The sequence below is a fragment of the Podarcis cretensis genome, assembly GCF_951804945.1.
Source record: "Podarcis cretensis genome assembly, chromosome: 6".
In the NCBI taxonomy this organism is placed as follows: Eukaryota; Metazoa; Chordata; class Lepidosauria; order Squamata; family Lacertidae; genus Podarcis; species Podarcis cretensis.
Window position 1 is genome coordinate 31,735,332 of NC_137175.1, and position 20,915 is coordinate 31,756,246.

Sequence of the window (20,915 nt, forward strand, 5' to 3'; positions counted from 1 at the left end):
CACACACAGCTTTTTATTTCTCTCTGAAACACTTTATAGTCCTAATTTGTTTCAAATCTACATATTGCTGTGCATCTTAACATTTTTACTTCCCTGCCTCTTTTCCGGATGCTTTGTCCTTTGAGAGAGAAAATATTATAATAGGGAACCGTATTACAGATGGTCCTTTGTCTCCATTTTATTCTGGTTTGTATCTTCTTTGCATCTGTAGGCAGTGGTATCTACTAAGCTTGTACTTACACTGAGCATCCCATGCTTACTGCTTTCCCTAAGGCTTTGCTCATTTGTGTATATGCACAATTTGTAGCTGTTTCCAATTTACCTTGCCTGATGATTACCAGGAAACATAGCTCTTCAAACTTTGCTGTTATTTTCCATCAGGCTTTTTGCTTCTCCTTCAGCCTCTGCAGTGACCAACCCTGGTAAACTGAGGACTCAGGCTTACTCAGTGCCCTCTGCAGGAATATTTCCTGGTAGCATCAGTCCCGAGTCAATCAATGATGCTCACTCTCCACATTTTGATACAAGTGAAATAATGCACATTACCATCAGAGCACTTACTTGCACTCCATCTGAAATTATCTGTCAATACTCAGACCCTGTCCACTTTTCACTAACCCAAAATTTCTCTATTTCAGAAAAAGGACCCCAAGCCTATGAACCTAGCCTCATCAGAATCCCACCATTGGTTCTGTTTGCACTGGTAATTTCAAAAAGATATCTAGCAATAGTCAACCAGAGTTCAATGTTTCTATAAAATTCATCTCAACAAGCATTTACAGTGTGGACACAAATGCAGAGTCTCTTCCACTAGAAAAGCATTTAAACATTTACTTGGGGATAAATCTGCTGCTGCTTTTGTGTGTGTGTTCTCTGTTTGGCTGTCCTCCTGCATCGGTAGTTTGTAGCTCTGTGTCTCATAAAATGTTACATTATCAGCGTGTAAATCAAAGCTGGCATTCAGCACATCTCAGGAAGTCATGTGACTTGAACACAGCAGCTGCAGGCACAGCATGCTAAAGCAATCAATGGGTCTGTCTACTCCACCATTATATTGTGTCAGAAGCCCTGGCAGCGAGGCAGTTGTCTCTCTGTACGGCTGCAAATTGATTTGAAGCCATAGTTTAAATCTGACCAACAGTACTTTTGCCACAAAACTAAAATATTGGCCTATCTGGGATGGTGGGAATTATGGTCCAGCAACATCTGGAGGGCCACAGGTTTCCCAGCCCTACTGTACATCTTTGATAAAATATGAACTGTATATAAAGCGCTCCTTGGCAGGTCTGATTTTAGAGGTCAGGTAACACAAAAGTGTCTGGCTTGCCACACTAAGCAAGCCTGAGCAGTGTATATGGAGATCCTGGGCTGTCTAGATGAGAACACACCCTCCCACCCCCAACCTTACTGATGTCCAAAGGAAAGCAGAGTACTGTAATATGTTTGGCATCAGCTTGGCTGTAGGAGTTGCCGGAAGGAGACATACAAGGCACCATCCCACCATTTTAGGGATTCCACTCTGGATTTGTGTAGGGTTTACTTCTGAGTCGTTTCTTCTCCTGAAGATGTCCTGCAAGACAGTGAGTATGAATTGTTCCTTGGAGTTTACTCCTGAAGCTTTTCTCACAAATGAGTATAGCCACAAGGCATCGGAGGTTTAGGATCAGAGTCTTCGTTCTTCTAGATGAGCTACCTTCCCAAGTTGACAAGCCCCATCTGCCTCTCATTTCTCTCATGCAGAAACTGCCTTCTTGACCATTGGACCCACTATTGGTCTCGTCCACTAAATCCACCGGGATTTGATGGAGTGGGGGAGTAGGGAGCTAACTACTTGGTAAATGCAATATGCCCAAAAAAGAAGCACATCCTGAAGGAAGACCCAGGCTCTGCACCAAACAAATGCCCATTTATTGTGCAGACAAGTGTCCATATTAAAACAGCCTTAAGAATCTGTCATGCAAGCTACACCTGCTCAAATTCCCTCTTCTACACAATTAGTAATAAATAGATATACCATTTAATTACCACAGTAGCTTCTAAACCAGGCATAGGCAAACTCCGGCCCTCCAGATGTTTGGGACTACAACTCCCATAATCCCTAGCTAACAGGACCAGTGGTCTGGGATGATGGGAATTGTAGTCCCAAACATCTGGAGGGCCAGAGTTTGCCTATCCTGTTCTAAACTATTAAAGAAGCAGGAATTCTGCTCTATTTTTCAGCTGGCCCCCTTAAATATAGTCTCCTAGGCACTGCTGCCAGGGACACGGGTGGCGCTGTGGTCTAAAAACCACAGAGCCTAGGGCTTGCCGATCAGAAGGTCGGCGGTTCAAATCCCCACGAGAGAGTGAGCTCCCATTGTTCAGTCCCAGCTCCTGCCCACCTAGCAGTTTGAAAGCACGTCAAAGTGCAAGTAGATAAATAGGTACCGCTCCAGCGGGAAGGTAAACGGAGTTTCCGTGTGCTGCTCTGGTTTGCCAGAAGCGGCTTAGTCATGCTGGCCACATGACCCAGAAGCTGTCTGCGGACAAACGTTGGCTTCCATGGCCTATAGAGCGAGATGAGCGTGCAACCCCAGAGTCATCCACAACTGGACCTAACGGTCTGGGGTGCCTTTACCTTTACCTAGGTACTGCTTCCAGAGCTACAAAAGCCTAGAAGAACTTCAGAACTTTTTACATATAGTGACTAGATGATGAATGAATCTGTCAATTTCTGTTCTTCCCATAGTCTCATTTTTCCATCTTAAATTGAGCTGTCCACTTCTTCACTTTAGTTTGTGCTATTTTTAAAGTCCTCATGGAAATTTACCAGCATTTTAACATGAATATTGCAAAAATTTGGAGAAGTGTGCATTTTGAAGGATGGCTGTGGTTGTATATTGTTCAGGAAATTGTCAATCAGGGAGGCTCACCTTTAAGTGAAACACCTGTAAAGTTAATATTCATCTATGTTCTTGTCAGGTCCTGATGGTCCTCTATGATGTCATGCTCTCTTTTCATGGATGCCTATGACAACAGATATGAATGATGGGATGGGATCTTGATGCTCCCCAATTCAGCTAGCAGGATGGGCTAATACAGTCATGACATCCTTTCAGGACCAAACAAGAAGTGATGTTAAATGTGCCAATGGGGAATTTTCTCCCTCTCCCTCCTGCCAAAGCAAACACCAGCTTCGGAGGAACGGTGTTCCTCAGGACTACAGCAATGGAGAAAAGGGTTGAATTCTCTCTCTACACACCTGTGCTGATACCCTTAATTATGAGCCCCAGCCGATACAATGTGCATTTTGAACACCTGCACTAAAAAGCTAATGCATATTATCATGTGTAGTGCGGCCCTTAAGAGTTCATGGTTGAACAGAGAAACTGGGAAAGCTAATTTCCTGAGAGCCCAAATTATTGTTTGGATGGAAAGAGCTCCTTGAAGACCACACAATTATTAGCAGCAACATGGGGGAGATCAGTGTTAAAGGTGAAGGGGGGTCATGGCTTAGGGAAGGCTACACTTAGAAGGATTTGCCACTGGCTCCAAACCAGCAGGTAGATATATGAGCCTGCATTTCCTCTGCAACTTGCCCAAATGATTGCAGGGTCTCCCTCCGTTCAGGCATAAAAAGTGAGCAAAAGGGAATGAGGGCAACGGCCTCTCGAATGGTGTCAGTATCAGTCCTCCAGCACAATTAGGTGTCTGTTCAATGAATTTGAGCAACCAATTAATGCCACAATCAATTTTGTCCTCAAAAGCAGCAAGCGAGGCAGAAGAAAACGATGGGCAGTGAGGGCAACGTTCAGCCGTTTGCAAACTCTCTCTCACTCTCTCTGTCAGCTTGTGAAATTGGCAGAAGGCAGCGGGGCTTCACAGAGGGATTTGAGATACCAATTGGCACCTGTCAGAAACAATGTTTGGCTGTTAACACTAACTCTGCTAAACACTAGCTACTGAAGGTCTTTGGATATAAAATTTGACTTTATTGACTTTATTTGATTAGACCTCTTCTCTCAAGACATTTCAAACTCCCTCTAGAGGATTTTCGGATTTACAGCAGTGACATTATTTTACTTTCTTTTTCCTTTCCTCCTATATGATTGTTTACTCTTGGGCCGTGGTATTCTCATGGGAACAACTCAGCTTGACCTTGAATTTTAGATAAAATTGGAATGAGCGGCACAAGAAAAAGAGGAGCAAGAACTAGACAAACAACTTTAACCTCAGCCTTACAGACATGTAGATCATCTGTTCCTGCCCTGCCGGTAGCAGGGGAGGAAGAAATTGTACCTACTCTGCCGTTGGCAGGGGAAGAAGAAACTGAGCAGTTACAGCTGGAAGATATGACCTCAGGAGCAACAGCTTCAATTTTAGAGAAAATTTATGAAAAACTGGAGTCTTTGGATAAAAGAGTAGAATCTCTGGACAAGAAAGCGGATGAACAAACAGCTAAAATTGATCAAAATACAGCTTGTCTAAATAAAATACCTGGACAGGTGGCACAGAACGTACAAGCAATTGGGCAGTTAACTGAGACCACTGAAGAGAACCGTAAACTGGCTGAGGCTACTAGCCAAAAAGTTGAAAATTTAGAACAAGAGGTAAAACCACTCTGTAAACAAGTTGGAGAACACCAGATGTATTTGTCTATGATAGAACTTCGGAACCGGGAAAATAATTTAAGGTTAAGGTCAATACCAGAAGCTGAAGAAGAAAACTTAGCTGAGTTCCTGACCAAAGAATTTTCCAAGTTCTGGCCTATACAGGAAGAAAAGGACTTCAAAGGACTTCAAAATTGTATCGGCTTTCAGACTTGGGAGATTTGTAAAGAAAGATAAGCCCAGAGACTGTTTGATAACTTTGAGATCGAAGGAGGAAAGGGACAAGATTTTGGGACTACACTACGGAAAGTCGCTGGACATTTTGGATAAAAGAGCTGAAATTTACAAAGATATCCCGAAACAACTGTTGGACCTTAGATCCGCCTATCTTGAATTGGCCAGACTGTTAAGGAGCAACTCAATCATCTTTAGGTGGGAATTCCCTCAGGGATTATCCTTCACTTTCAGAGGGAAGAAAGTCAAGATTAAAACACTTGAAGACAGAGACAAATTTTTGATTGCCCATGGGGAGGACCTTCAGAAAGGAATTGAAACACCTTTGGGGCCTGGAGCATCTGCTGTACCTTTTTCCTTGGAACCTGAAGATTTAGAGAAAAAGATACCACCCCTTGAGAAATAACAGATTTGTTCAGGATGTCTCTGCAACTGTTGAGTTGGAATATTAATGGGTGCAACTCTCCGGAAAAAAGGAGGAAGTTATTTCATATATTGAAAAAAGAACAATTGGACATTATTTGTTTGCAAGAAACACATGTGACAAGGCTCCATAGAAAAGTGCTAATAAATAAAAGATTAGGCCAAGAATTCATTTCATCGGACCGAGTGAAAAAAAGAGGAGTGGTGATCTATGCAAAGGAGAGCCTATCACCTAAACTTTTATTCAAAGAAGAGCAAGGAAGAATTTTGGCAATTGAGATACAATATCAAGGAGAGAAGTTTTTGATACTAGGAATCTAAGCACCAAATGAAGGGAAATCGGAATTTTATAAGAAGTTGCATGAGAGTGTCCTGGACTATCTGGACTTTGACAACATCATAATGATGGGAGATATGAATGGCGTGGTATCAACTAACATGGATAAGTCACAAAATCAAAATCTTACAAAAGATGGCAGACTACCAAAGACCTTTTTTGAACTGACTGACAATTTGGACTTGATTGACATTTGGAGGACAAAGAACCCCTTAGGAAGAGAAGGAACATTCTTTTCTGAAGCCCAACTGACATGGACGAGAATCGACCAAATATGGATATCTAGAGGTCTGGCACCTAAGACCGGAAAGGTGGAAATCTGCCCAAAGACCTGCTCCGACCATAACGCTGTAAAGATGAACATGACACTACTACCAGCCGGCTCCTTTAGATGGAAGATGAATGACAATTTGTTTAGAGACCAGGAGATTACCAAGAAAGCTCAAAAAGTTTTGAAGGATTATTTTGAGATAAACCTGAGCACTACAGTGGAAAAAAGAATCATCTGGGATGCAAGTAAGGCCGTGATGAGAGGGTTCTTGATACAACAGAATGCGGTTAAAAAAAGGACACAAAATGAGAAAAAAGATAAGATTTTGGAGAAAATTAAAGAATTTGAGAAGAAGTTAAGATCTAATCCGAAGTCACAGCCGATTCTGAGAGAAATCAAACTCGATAGTATTCCAAATTGATAAACCAGGAAATAGAGTGGAAAGTCAAATTAATGAAACAAAGAACATTTGAATCGGCGAACAAATGTGGGAAACTGCTAGCATGGTAGTTGAAAAAGAGACAGAAACTAAATACAGTTACAAATTTAGAGATTGAAGGAAGAAACATTCAGAACCCGGTGATATCAGAAAGAGTTTCCAGAGATATTTCAAAAAACTATACACTCAAGGGCCGCAAGATGAGAACGAGATAAAACAATTTTTGAAAAAGAACGGACTATCCAAACTGTCACAAGAAAATAGAGTAATCCTGAACTCCAAAATAACACGACAAGAGATTGAACAAGCCATTCAGAATATGCAATTGGGCAAATCTCCAGGGCCAGATGGGCTCACCTCCAAGTACTATAAGACATTGAAAGAATATTTGATTCAACCATTGTTGGAGGTTAGCAACGAAATTTTGGAGGGGAAGAAGGCGCCGGAATCGTGGAAAAAAGCCTTTATCACATTGATACCAAAATCGGAAACTGAAAAGACTCAACTCAAGAACTACCGCCCCATCTCTCTCCTAAATGTGGATTACAAAATATTCGCAGACATTTTAGCAACTAGATTTTAAAAAGTTTTGAATCAGGTAATTCATAAAGATCAGGCAGGCTTTCTCCCAGGAAGACATTTGTTTGCAAATACAAGGAACATAATTGACATTTTGGAATTTTTGCAAACAAATATTAATACAAAAGCAGTTTTAATTTTTATAGATGCAGAGAAGGCCTTTGATAATATTTCTTGGAAATTTATGAAGGGAAATTTGGAAAGGATGGGGGTGGGACGGAGTTTTGGGAATGGGATTGACGCGATTTATTCAGAACAAAAGGCTAAACTGATAGTTAACAATGTGATTACAGAAGAGTTCAAAATTGAAAAAGGAACACGACAAGGCTGCCCGATTTCCCCACTGTTATTTATTTCTGTCCTGGAGGTGCTCTTGAACATGATCAGAGGGGACCGGCTGGTGGAAGGTATTCAGGTCAGAGTGAAGCAATATAAACTTAAAGCATTTGCAGATGACCTAGTTTTGACCCTTCAGGAGCCAGAATCTAGTACGAAAAAAGTATTACAACTGATTCAAGAGTTTGGTCGGGTAGCGGGATTTAAGTTAAACAAACAGAAAACCAAGGTATTGGGGGAAAATTTGACAGTTACAGAGTCAGAACGGTTTCAGAAAGAGACAGCATTGAACGTGGTTAAAAAAGTAAAATACCTAGGGGTAAATATAACAGCAAAAAATCTGAGTCTATTTAAAGATAATTATGAGAAATGCTGGGCAGAAATTAAGAGAGACTTAGAGAGTTGGACAAGATTGAAACTTTCCTTGTTAGGCCGAATTGCTGCTGTAAAGATGAATGTATTGCCGAAAATGCTTTTTTTATTTCAAACATTACAGATTATGGACAAAACAGAGTGTTTCCGGAAGTGGCAGAGAGACATTTCTAAATTTGTCTGGCAGGGCAAAAAGCCCAGAATTAAGTTTAAGATATTAACAGACGCGAAAGAAAGAGGGGGCTTTGCCCTGCCAGATTTAAGGCTGTATTATGAATCAACAGCTTTCTGCTGGTTGAAAGATTGGCTGCTGCTCGAAGACACTGATGTACTAGATTTGGAAGGTTTTGACAATGCGTTTGGTTGGCATGCATATTTATGGTATGACAAGGTTAAGATTAATAAGAATTTCAAGAACCATATTGTCAGAAAAGCATTGTTTCATGTCTGGACAAAATACAAAGACTTATTGGAAAATAAAACTCCAAGGTGGCTTTCACCATTGGAAGCTAAGGCCCGGAAAAGACTCAGTATGGAGGCCAAATGGCCGAAGTATTGGGAAATATTAGAAAAAGATGGAGATAACTGGAAATTGCAGAGTCAGGAGAAAATGAAAGACAAAGTGCGAGATTGGTTACATTATGCTCAGATTAAAGAAGTTTTTAAACTTGATAAAAAGTTAGGATTCCAGGTGGAAAAATCGAAGTTAGAAACAGAACTGTTAGAACCTAAGACTAAGGTACTTTCAAGAATGTATAACTTGCTGCTAAAATGGAACACACAAGATGAAATGGTTAAATCGGCTATGATAAAGTGGGCACAGGACATTGGGTATAATATTATGTTTGAGGACTGGGAAAAGTTGTGGACTACCGGGTTGAATTTCACTGCATGTAATGCTTTGAAAGAAAATGTAATGAAAATGATATATAGATGGTACATGACCCCAGTCAAACTTGCAAAAATATACCACTTGTCTGATAATAAGTGTTGGAAATGTAAGGAAAATGAAGGAACGTTCTTTCACCTTTGGTGGACCTGCCCTAAAGTGAAGGCTTTCTGGGAAATGATATATAATGAGCTGAAAAAGGTATTTAAGTATACCTTCCTTAAGAAACCAGAGGCCTTCCTTTTGGGTATTGTTGGCCAAGGGGTGTTAAAGAAGGATCGAACATTTTTTATGTATTCAACAACAGCAGCAAGGATACTCGTTGCTAAGTATTGGAAAACCCAAGATTTACCCACACTGGAAGAGTGGCAGATGCAACTGATAGACTATATGGAATTGGCCGAGATGACAGGCAGAATTCGAGACCTGGGAGAGGAAACGGTGGAAGAAGATTGGAAGAAATTTAAGGACTATTTACAAAAACATTGTAAACTGTATGAACGTTAAGGAGGATGCTTGATCACAAACAATTTGGCACCATTGAATTAGATGAAGTGAATTATGAAGATAAGTTAAATTTATGAAAAAATCAATTTTTAGGGACGCAGGTGGCGCTGTGGGTTAAAGCCTCAGTGCCTAGGACTTGCCGATCGAAAGGTCGGCGGTTCGAATCCCTGCGGCGGGGTGCGCTCCCGCTGCTCGGTCCCAGCGCCTGCCAACCTAGCAGTTCGAAAGCACCTCCGGGTGCAAGTAGATAAATAGGGACCGCTTACCAGCGGGAAGGTAAACGGCGTTTCCGTGTGCGGCTCTGGCTCGCCAGAGCAGCGATGTCACGCTGGCCACGTGACCCGGAAGTGTCTCCGGACAGCGCTGGCCCCTGGCCTCTTAAGTGAGATGGGCGCACAACCCCAGAGTCTGTCAAGACTGGCCCGTACGGGCAGGGGTACCTTTACCTTTACCTTTAGGTTAAATTAAATGTTTTCAAAAGTGAAATGAATATATCTAAAATTCAAGATATAATATTGGAAAATTAGATTTTAAGGTGGGGACAAGGTGATAAATTGCTGGATAAATTCTTTTCTATATTTTGGAACGTAGGAGCGGGAGATGCGAGGAAGTCCAAAGAGGATATGAAAATATGTTATAAAATGGGATATTCTTGTATGTATTGCTTTTTGTGTTGTAATTAAAAAATCCTTAATAAATATTATATATATATAAAAAAAAAAAACAAAGTGAGGAAAGGAGAGCTGCCAGATGCCTGCCAATTTCAAGGATGGTGCAGTATCCCAAGAACAGCATCATCGCCCAACAGAACATAATATGCAGCTTTTGCTTTAGAACACTACAAGCCCATAGTGAGGCTGGGAATGTTGATTTGGCAATTCTGGACTAGATACACAATTTGCAGGTAGTATTTCCAAGGGGAGCTTTCTCTCTAATCCAGACCAAGGTTGCCCTCTCCCCAGCCAATTGGTCAGTTCTGTTACACTTAGGCCAAGGAGTGGGGTTGAGTTAGGCATACATAACCACAATAAGAGTACTAATGCCAAACACCAGTCCTAAAGGTTATTTAAAATATAATAATAAAATGAAGACAGGAGTGCCTGGCGTGCTCTGGTCCATGGGGTCACGAAGAGTCGGACACGACTAAACGACTAAACAACAACAACCTGTAAAAAAAATTATGATCCTCAACATCAACAAAAAAATCAATGAGTTTGTTTTAGGGATGGGTTTTTTAAATCACCTAGGGAAATAAAAAAATCTCACTGGCCAACTCAAGAAAATGCCTCCTGACCTCTTCAAAGTGCCTGGAGGGTTTTTTTGAGCAAGACATGATAGCAATTCAGTCATAAGCCATGTGTGCTAGTGGGATAGGGGGCAGATGTGAGAGGATTGTGTAGAAGATAGAATTTGTATTTCTGAACAGTTCAAACACTGTTTATTTCCTTTTACGTACATACCTTACAAATTCAAGACATCTGCTTGTCCTGAAAGCAATGTTTCTTTATTCATGACCGCCATGGCAAAATTAAGACAGCTGACAACTCCAATTGAATGAAGGATGCCTCTCTGGTGGTGGAAAGAGTACTTCTCAACAGCATCTCACCCATTATTCCAGGGCAGCGCTTTGCCTTTGCCATCTGCTGAAGGGCTAAAGAGTTCTCCCTCAGAAGTTGCCCATTTACCACCTCCTGTAAATGTAGTGAAGACCTGCTGTACAAGTGGTTGAAGACAAACAACATTTTTAGAGCAAGAAGCACTTTTCAGGGGCAACAAATCTGCAATAGATCCGGGGCCAGCCCAACCATGAGGCAAGGAGAGGTGACTGCCTCAGGTGGCAGGATTCACAGGGACAGCAGATCACAACATCAATCTTCCTTCACCCCTTATTCTTGATATAAACCTTTCCTCACCCCTTCTTCCCTGGCGGGGAGTGGGGCACAATTTTGGGGTCCACTTCAGGTGCCAAAATGTCTGAATAGATCTATTGATCCATTGATTCTAGAATAAATTATCATGTGCACAAAGCCTATACTGCAACGTGAGGCTTGCATTCTAAGTGATGAACCCAGTGTTACTGCTCTAAAACTTTGTGAATATCTTTGCCCTTAGGCTGCAATAACATAGCAGCAAGTCAGCACCTCACAAACGATCAGGTGTTCCAAAGTGCTTCTTAAAGCTCCTCCTGCCATGCATACTCAGCACCACCCCATGTGAGTGGCTGGGAGAGGTGTTGCTGAACGGAATATTTTGTGATCTTGACCTAATCACATTGGCCAAGAGATCACCAATAGCTCCAAGCTTTCTTAACCTGTCTGCAGAAATTAAAATTTCTTTTCAAGCTTTGCCACACATGGAAAATGCCAGGGTGAGAAGAGGCACTTGGAATGCTCTGTTCAGTTCTGATATCTGCGCCGCAAAAAGGGCATATTGCAGAGCTGGAAATGTTTCAGAAAAGAGCAACAAAATTGAACTCACCTATGTGGAAAATTGCAGAGCTTGGTGTAGGAAAAAAAGAGGACATGACAGAGGTGCATGGAATTATGCATGGTGTGCAGATAGTGGATAGAGGAATTTTTAGGCCTTCTCCTCTCATAATGCTAGAATCTGGGGTCTCCCAATAGAGCCAAATGTTGAAAGATTTACAGCTGACAAAAGAAGAACAGCACACAGCTAAAGTATGGAATTGGGTCCCACAAAATGTAGTAATGGCCACCAACTTGGATGACTTAAAAAGACTGGACAATTAAATGGAGGATAAGACTGTTAGTGGTTACTAGCCATCATGGCTATGTACTATCTCCATTATCAGAGGTAATATGCCTCTGAATACCAGTCACTGGGAAGTAAAACTGAGGAAAATGCTGTTGTGCTCATGTCCTGCTTGTGGTCTTCACATAGGCATCTGGTTAGCTACTGTGAGAACAGGATGCTGGGCCAGATGGACCTTTCATCTTATACAGCAGGAATCTTGTGTTCTCCTACACACACACACACACACACACACACACACACACACACACCAGACAGAGTCCAGTAAAGTCTGAGGATGTTTAATGGCCATAGCTTGTTTAGTGTTTGTTGGGAGGGAAATGGAAAATTATGGTGTGGAACTGTGGATGAAGGTATGGTTGACAGGTTGGAATCCTAAACAGGAGCACCCTACACTGCAACATTTTGCTGCAAGTCCCACTTTTAAAATAATATTGTCAACCACAATTGTTTCACATACGTTTCAGCGACCAATGGTTCTCTGCTCTAAAAAAGCAGAGACAACCTGGGTCCAGCAGCTAAGGCACCCAGTATGCCAGCATGCAGGCTTAAGTGGACTTTAGCCCAGTTTCACTAGCTCAGGTCTCCATTTTATACTTAATTCCAATACATTTGGGGAGCTTTGAGAGATAGAAAGGATTTATGCTCCAACCTGACCTCAGCAATTGCAGAACCTCTGCACAGCTTGCAGATCAATAAGAGCAGCCCACACCTCGCACAATATTTCCTTTCTGTGCTAGCAGATGGGAATTCACTTCAAAGGCAGAGAGGTTAGGCAAAACACTCCGCCTTCAGCAGAGATCATCATGGCTTCAGAGGTCGTATACAGCTGTATACTGCTCAACACAGCTCTCTGTCAATCGGCAGCAGTAATCAAGGGCAGGCAGAAGCAAACCAAGAAAGGGGATTGGCTGATATAATGCAGCCCGCCCCCTGATATTCAGCAACTTGGTAAAATATTATTCAAGTCTCTGTTGCGTCTGCTTTGCATTGTTGTCTTTTAAGTGAAAAAAGCAGCCAGCAATGGCTTTGCATTATATGTTCCAGGAGGAAGAAAGGATCACTGTGTTGCTTGTTCCTACCTCAGACCCTTTGTTTTGGCAGGCAGACGGCTGTGTACTCCCCAGTACTTATCACAGAAATGAGACACAGTCAACATTTTCCTCTGCAGCTTCATCTGAAATTTCCTTAGGGCACAGTTGCATGGAAGGCTCTGTTCCTTCCAGTTCTGTACTTTCATAGCAGGTATGATGCAGACTAAGGTATGCTGCAGTTTTCCACATCTGTCATGCAGATGTGGAGAGCAGGGATCAAAGCAGAAGAACAGAAGAAGAGGCCTCCCTGCTGGATTAGACCAAAGGCCAATCCTGTTCAGCATCCAGCTTCCCACAGTGGCTGACCAGATGCTGGTGGGAAGCCCACAAGAAGGACATGACTTGCTCCTGCTGTTGTTGCTCCTGTGACTGGCATACAGAGGCATGTATGATCCCAGAGGTAAGTTATAGCCATAAGGACTATCAGCCATTGATGAGAATATGCAATCCCAGAAGAATGTCCCTTTGCAATCACACCCTTACATTAATGGTAATCACACATGGGACAGGGGAGGGGAATTTGTTCACATTTAAAAGCAAGGTTACCTAATTCACACTTTATGAAACAATATGTATAGCAAAGCCCAGCCATCTGGAATTTGCACTTCTACAAGATGTGGCAAACTGTGAGTTCTTCAGCCAAGTAATGTGAACAAAGATGCATATAACAGTGAGGGGGGAAATGCAAAAATGCATTACCGGTATATTAGGTGCAGTTGCTTTAAAAAAAATGTGTATATTAAGAAAAATTGTGTACAAAAATGTCTATATTAGGAGAAATTTGCCCAAAACTCTTGATTAATTTTCTTGAGGGTTTTTTTAATTGTAAACTGATGTGGAAATGTGGCGAACAGAACTTAAAATTGGAAAAATCGGAAACTGAAAGAAACTGAAATTGGCAGAGTCTCCTATTCCTAGGAAGTCAGCTCTCGAACACGAGGAATTAGGAACCTGTGTACTAGCAGTACCACAGAGAAGGGATCTAATATGAACGAACCAAATCTAACAAAATACAAATTTGGCCTCTCACCAAATACAAATGATGTAACCACATTTTTCCTATTTGGACCTAGCCATGGTATGATGTAGTTGGCCACTCTTGAATAGTTCACTCCCACTCATTTGTGGGACTGCCACCCAGGCCAAGTGGCAGGGAACATATGGCATTCCAAGGAGCCTGCTGGATTACGCCAACGATCCATCCAGTCCAGCATCCTCCTCTCACAGTGGCCAACCAGATGCCTATGGGAAAGCTGCAAGCAGGATCTGAGCACAAGAGCACTCTGCCCTCCGGTGGTTTCCAGGAACTGGTACCCAGAAGTATTACTGCTTCCAGCTGTGGAGGCAGAGCGCAGCCATCATGGCTAGTAGCCATCTAGATAGCTTTATCTTCCATTAATTTTTCCAATCCGCTTTTAAAGCCATCTATGTTGGTAGCCATCAAAGCCTCCATAGTTTAACTGTGGACCGCCAAGAACCCAAGAAGCAAATCCACTGCTCAAAGAACTGAAAATGTGTTGACTGGTAGCATCAGTAGTTAGAAACCAGGGCCATTTTATTTATTCATTTTGAAATATTTATATACCACTTTATATTTTTAAAAGTATCCAAAGTGATGAGCAAGAGAAAATAATAAAACACAACAAAGACAATTAATATGAAACATTAAAACAGCAATACATAAATAATCCAATGTGGGCAACAAACAAAATTTGTCCAACGAGTCCATAGATTCAGAAAACTTATTCAACCCCATCCTGAGATCTAAAAACTCCTTCTCATCTACATCCAGGAGCACCATTAACTGCACAGACCCAGGTGAATCAGGTAGCAAAGCAACTCTGAACTCCTACTCAAAGAAACTGTCATCTCTGCATGCACAACAGCTGTCTCCTGTGTAACACTTCAGCTTCACCGCAGCTTATGTTTTCAAATCAGATGGAAATTGGTTTGAGAGAAACTGTGGGAATATGGTCATTTGTCCATAAGAGCATGGGCAAAAGTTCATTATTGCAAGGATGATTTCATAGCAGAAAGCATTGCTTGGAGCATGATCAACGCGTGGACAGCTCATGCCATCCAATGATTGGTTCACGTAGCATAGCATGATCAAATGCGTGGTCTGGTGTGAGAACATGAGACTAATGTATTGTATTGTCTTTTATCTGCTGACTGAGGCAAAGCTCTCTCCTTGAATTTGTATCTTTTCGTGGACACACAATAAAGGCTGTGCTCCAGCAGCTTCTAAGGAGAGCTGCGGCCAGACTTCTTCAACCCATCTTGGCGTGAGACTGATTATTTACGGATGGCGAGCAGGTTCTTGTCATTTGGTGCCCCGTGTGACTACCTTCGGACTCCACGTTGTTTCTCATCGTCCAGCGCTCACCACACCTTTTTCATCCGCTTCGGATCCCAGTGAGTGCTCCCTGTCCTTCTGCCTTTGTGGGGCAGTCTCTTTCGGACTTCGACTGATTTTGGACTTCAGGGCTGCGGCCCTCTCAGCACTCACCTCTTCCGGCACGGGTTTCAGACGCGTCTTTCATCCACTTCGGATCCCCGGTGAGTGCTCCCGCCCTTTTTGCTATTATGGGGCTATCTCTTTCTGCACCACAGAAGAAGTTTTTTGATGAACTTAAGTTTCTCCTGGCCAGTAACAACCTTGTTGTACTTGATGCCGACCTCAAAGCGCTTATACTAGCTCTGGACACCCACTGCCCCTGGTATCCTCAAAATGGTACTTGGAATTTAAAAGACTGGGGAAAAATAGGGCAATTTTTCCAGAACCATCCTCAAATTGATATCAAAGTGTTACATGCCTGGTGTAAAGTCTACAAAGCTATGTCGAGTTTAACTCCTGCAAATATTCTCCTGGCTGCTGCATCGGCTTTTTCACCTACCCTCCCTCCTTCGTCTCTATATCTCACGTTGCCTTCTTCGGAACTACCAGTTTATGTCCCTCCAAAGCCCCCACCTCCTCTGCCCAAGGCATCTGGCACCGCTTCCACCCCACTTCAAGAGGCCCTTCGCGCCGCTGCTCCATTGTTGGCTTTTGATTCTACAACTCCTAATCTCTCTCCTGTGATTGCTCCTGCCGCCCCGGGGGGAGGCCCAGCCCGGCACGAACAGTTTGATTTGAGATTCATAAAGGAAGCTTTGTCTTCTGTGCCTGATGATAAAAATGAGCGAGATGGCCGTTGGGGCAGCGTCAGACAGGATCCTACAGAGCCTTCTGGACAATTTGTCGATCGCTTGTATAACACCCTTAAGCGGCAAGTTCAAGACGTAGCAGCCCAAGAAATGATTGTTCGCCAGCTTGCATTTGATAATGCCAATGAGGACTGTAAGCAAGCACTACGCCCTTTGATGACAACTCCCAATATAGCCATTGCAGATATGCTTAAAGCCTGCCAGTCAGTAGGCACTGAGATGCATAAAGCTCGCCTTCTAGCCACGGCTTTGACTTCCACCGTGTCTCAGAATCCTGCCAAGGATAAAACCTGTTTTGGATGTGGCAAAGTGGGTCATTTTCATGCGCAGTGCAGATCTATCGCACAGCAATGTCACCCCAGCACAAAGTGCCCCATCTTTGATACAGGCCAGGACTTGTCAATTTTATGAAGCACATCTTAGATCTCACACTGGCCACCCTGGGTATTTGGCAGAAGGGATTTTACGCCTGCTGAACTTCACTTCAGGAAGGAGGAAGTGTTGAAGCACCCTTTAGTGCCTTACAGGTCGCAGATTTGCTGCCACTGACATGCCCTGGATGGAGTCACCTTCTACAGCTGTTCCAGTGTTTCCCGGCACATTGAAAGGCCATCTTTGTCCCTACCGCGTGCTACAGTGACCACCAAATATCATGACAGTTTTGCTGCCTCTTGTTTGGGAACTGAGCCTAGCTTTGAAGGATGCCCTCGCTATATTGGCATCGCTTGGATTTTACCCCCCAGATCTCTTCTTCTTTTCTCCTCCCTCAGGAGTCCTGCCCCATGGTGTGTTCCTGAGCATGTACAGAAAGCTGTCTTGGAACTATTGTGGACTCTTGGCAGGACAGGGGGTGAGGAGTTTTCAGTGTGTTCCAGTTGTTTCATTCTTGTGCTTTGGCATGGTTCCCGGACAGAAAGCAAGTTGCAATGTGGTTCTTTAGCAGGGCCTGAGAAGACAATGGGCTCTGTTCTCTACCTTGTTGCAATCTTTTTAGTTACAGCAAGCGGGATATGCTTGGCTAGTGCCAGTTGGCTGCTGAGAAAAATGATTTTGAAATAAATGTCAGAAATAAGAGATGTAGCGCTTAAAATTTTTTTATGTAATCCTTGCTTCCTAAGATGGAGTTTGTGCCTTGATTCATTTTCATTGTTGTATGTATATATCTGATCAATTGACTAATATCTCTGCTACTACTGATTATATGGAACAAATAATAGCCCATAATCCTTTGAATCCACCCGAAGGTTTTGATCCATGGAATGGTTGTTTTCTTGGCTACCTAATAGAACATAGTTAAGAAAAATATTATTGATTGTAATTGCATGTATTGTTGGTTTTATTATGGTGTGCTGTATTCAATGCCTACCCTCTTTGATTTCCCAATGTAATGAAATATATGATTAAGGGTCCCTCTTATAATATAAATAAGAAAAGAGGGGATGTGGGAATATGGTCATTTGTCCATAAGAGCATGGGCAAAAGTTCATTATTGCAAGTATGATTTCATAGCAGAAAGCATTGCTTGGAGCATGATCAACGCGTGGACAGCTCATGCCATCCAATGATTGGTTCACGTAGCATAGCATGATCAAATGCGTGGTCTGGTGTGAGAACATGAGACTAATGTATTGTATTGTCTTTTATCTGCTGACTGAGGCAAAGCTCTCTCCTTGAATTTGTATCTTTTCGTGGACACACAATAAAGGCTGTGCTCCAGCAGCTTCTAAGGAGAGCTGCGGCCAGACTTCTTCAACCCATCTTGGCGTGAGACTGATTATTTACGGATGGCGAGCAGGTTCTCGTCAAGAAACCCCATCAAGCAGCAGCATTTCTCAAGAAACTACAGGATAAGTAAGGGCTGAGGCTAACATTATATATACCTGGCTCCAAACACCAGCAATGGGAGCACACTGGAGCCCAAGTAAATAGTAATGTGTCCACAGCTTCAGGAAAAAAAAGAATCTGGTAAGGGTCCTGCATGGATTATTTTGAAGGGGAAATATGTCATTTTTAATATATGGGCACCCTTCATAACTGATCCTGCATACATACATTTTGTATGTAGAAATTGGTTCCTGAGTAACAAATGCATCTATGAAGTGGTCCTTCATATTGTATTCGTCTTAGTCCTGATTCTGCCATATGAATTCTGTAGGGCATTTTCTGCTCCAGATTTAGGATGCAATTCTAACTCCACTTAGCTGGGAGTAAGTCTCATTAAATTTTATAGAACTTACTACTGCACAGACATCCTTGGCTCAATATAGTTGGCATAATTGCTCTATATGCAAGGATATGTATAGCATCAGGTTTAGGTCAACTCATCATCTGATCCAATACTACCTAAAATTTCTCCTGGCAAGGGAGAGAATATGGAGTCTGGAGATCTGTATCCTTTCCCCCATATGAACATATAAGGGGCTCCAGATAAACCAGCATTAATAAGTGGAAGTAAATTTGGGAGTCCTAAAAAAAGGAATCTCATTTTCATTGCCATATGGTTGGCATATCCCCACTCTTCCCTTGGCCTTGCCTAACATCCTATAATTGTCTATTTGAATCCCATTTAAACACCTACTGGGACCTATCCAAAGAAGTGTCAGTGATGAGCTGGAGATGCTGGGAAGATTTGTAGATGCTTGAGTAGCCAAGAGAAGAAGTCAGCATTCAGATGAAAAAGAAGAGGAGGAATGGTCTTGCACAGACCATTTAAGAGATGCAAAATCTATAGAAAATTCCACTGAGAGCTGGTTAGAGCTTGATCATGCTTGAATGGCACCCTGGCTGCAGTGGTGGCGAGGGGAGGAATCTGTTGCCCCTGGAGAAACTGAGGAACTGCTGCTAGTATATCATTGCAGTTGTTATATCTGCAAGAAGAGCCGCTCCAAGCAGTATGATTCAATAAACAGGGATTCAACACTAGCGGGCAGCTTTCTGGGGATTCTGATGAAAAGCTTAAGTACCTCTGCTGAGCTGCTGGAGGTTTGGTAACTATCCAGTCTGTCTGCTGCTGGGCCAGACTTGCTTATGTTTGCAGCAGCTGCTGATGGTACCCTAAGGCAGCAATGAGACAGACACACACACAGCACTCACTGGTTAGCTTCTCCCACTATCTACATCATCTTCATTTCATTCAGTCTCTCCTCCCAGGCTGATGGCTGATAAGCTTTCACACATTAACAGTAAAAGTGAATGCTGTTAATAGAGGATAGAAAACAAAAAGTAAGATACATTCTGGCAAGTGCTGGCTTTGCATTCACAGTGCAAGCAGTTTTAAGCAACTGCTTATTTAAAACTCCAATCCTATGCATGGCCATTTAGAAGCAAGTCCCAATGAGTTCATTAGGGTTTACCTACTCCCAGGGAAGTGAGTCTAGGATTCTTTGATTCTGCAGAGGCCAAACCTAGTTAGTGTTAATGAGGTCATGTGCTTAACAGCTCTAGTGTGGTGCTGCTGAGAAGTAGTAGAGTGGAAGATGGAGGATGGGACCCTAAAAATCCCACACGTATAGTCTGTAAGTAACTTCTTAAGGGCCAAGTGTTCCGTTATGCTGCCCTAACAGAAACCCCTGGTCCCATTTGCCATTCCTAAGTGGCTAAGCATCTTTGCAAAGACTTGGAGTCAAAGGAATTCTAAACCGATGTTGAGAGAACAATGGTTGAAATTCACACAGAAACAAATAGAAATACAAAAATATTCACACAGAAACAAATAGAAATACAAAAATATACCCAAACCCGTATCAATGCCTGTATGTATTAATAAGCATGCACATAAGCTAGGGTTGCCATATTTCAAACAGTGAAAATCCAAACAGAAAAGTTGTTGAGCTTTGGAACAACCTATAGTAAGTCTTCCTAGAAGAAATTTAAAGATTTGGAGAAGTGGCAGGTTTTAAAATAAACACAGAAAAGACTAAAATGTTGGTTGAAAACATGGACGACCAGTCAAAAAAGGCTTTAGAAATGGCGACTGGCCCTTGGCCCCAAGGTTTGCCAGTCTTCATCTAGATCAGGGGTTAGCGAGGTTTATCTTGCCTGGGCTGGACCTGTCCTGCGCAGATCCCTCTGTGGGCCAGATTGCGAGTGCACCCCCACAATTTTCGGCGTCTGTGTGCGCAGACGCAATTTTCAGCACCATGGAAATGAGTCCCTGCGCTGTGCTGTGCCGGTTTAGCGCACACACAAGTGGGCAGCTCAGTTCGGGGGTTGCTCATGGGCCAGTCAAACGACCTCCACAGGCCACTTAGGCCACTTAGCCTTAGGCTGCTGACCCCTGATTTAGATCCATCCAATTCTGACTTGAGGGCATGCTTTGGGAACCTAAACTGAATTGGTCAAACTAAGAGACAATTGCCACCTTTTAAAGACTCTTGAACATCCCAGCAGTATTTGGTACCATTGATTGTAGCCTGTCTGTTGGGACTGGAGACACTGTGTTATAGTGATTCCACTCCTATCCACCAGGCAGGTTCTAGCAAGTGTGCTGGGGATTGCTGCTACCCTGCATGGGACGTATCCTGCAACATTCCATCTTGTCTGCCATGCAGTCAACATGAGACCACAGGAAGAGTTGTAAGAAGATATGGAATTTTGTGTCACCAGCGGGGAGGACAGATTACACAAAATTATGTTTCCTTTTCTTTACAATTTAGTAAAATCTCAACTTAGTACAGTGGTACCTCTACTTATGGACGTGATCCGTTCAGGGGTGCCGTTCACACCCTGAAAAGTCCATAAGTAGAGCGCCGCTTGTGCGCGTGACGCAATAGAGCACTCCTGCGCATGCGCGAAACGCACAGAATGCTTCTGCGCGTGCGGCAAAACCCGGAAGTATACACTTCCGAGTTTGCTGTATTCGCAACC

At 42.7% G+C, this 20,915-nt stretch overlaps 1 long non-coding RNA gene across 1 annotated transcript; it reads right to left on the reverse strand.

Moving 5' to 3' along the window:
- Positions 1-11,444, reverse strand: LOC307218060. The gene is made up of 3 exons (XR_013839721.1): positions 10,437-11,444; positions 2,913-3,006; positions 1-1,570 (listed from the first exon to the last, which is right to left on the reverse strand). It is a non-coding gene; the product is annotated as an uncharacterized lncRNA (long non-coding RNA).
- Between the last annotated feature and the right edge of the window lie 9,471 nt (positions 11,445-20,915).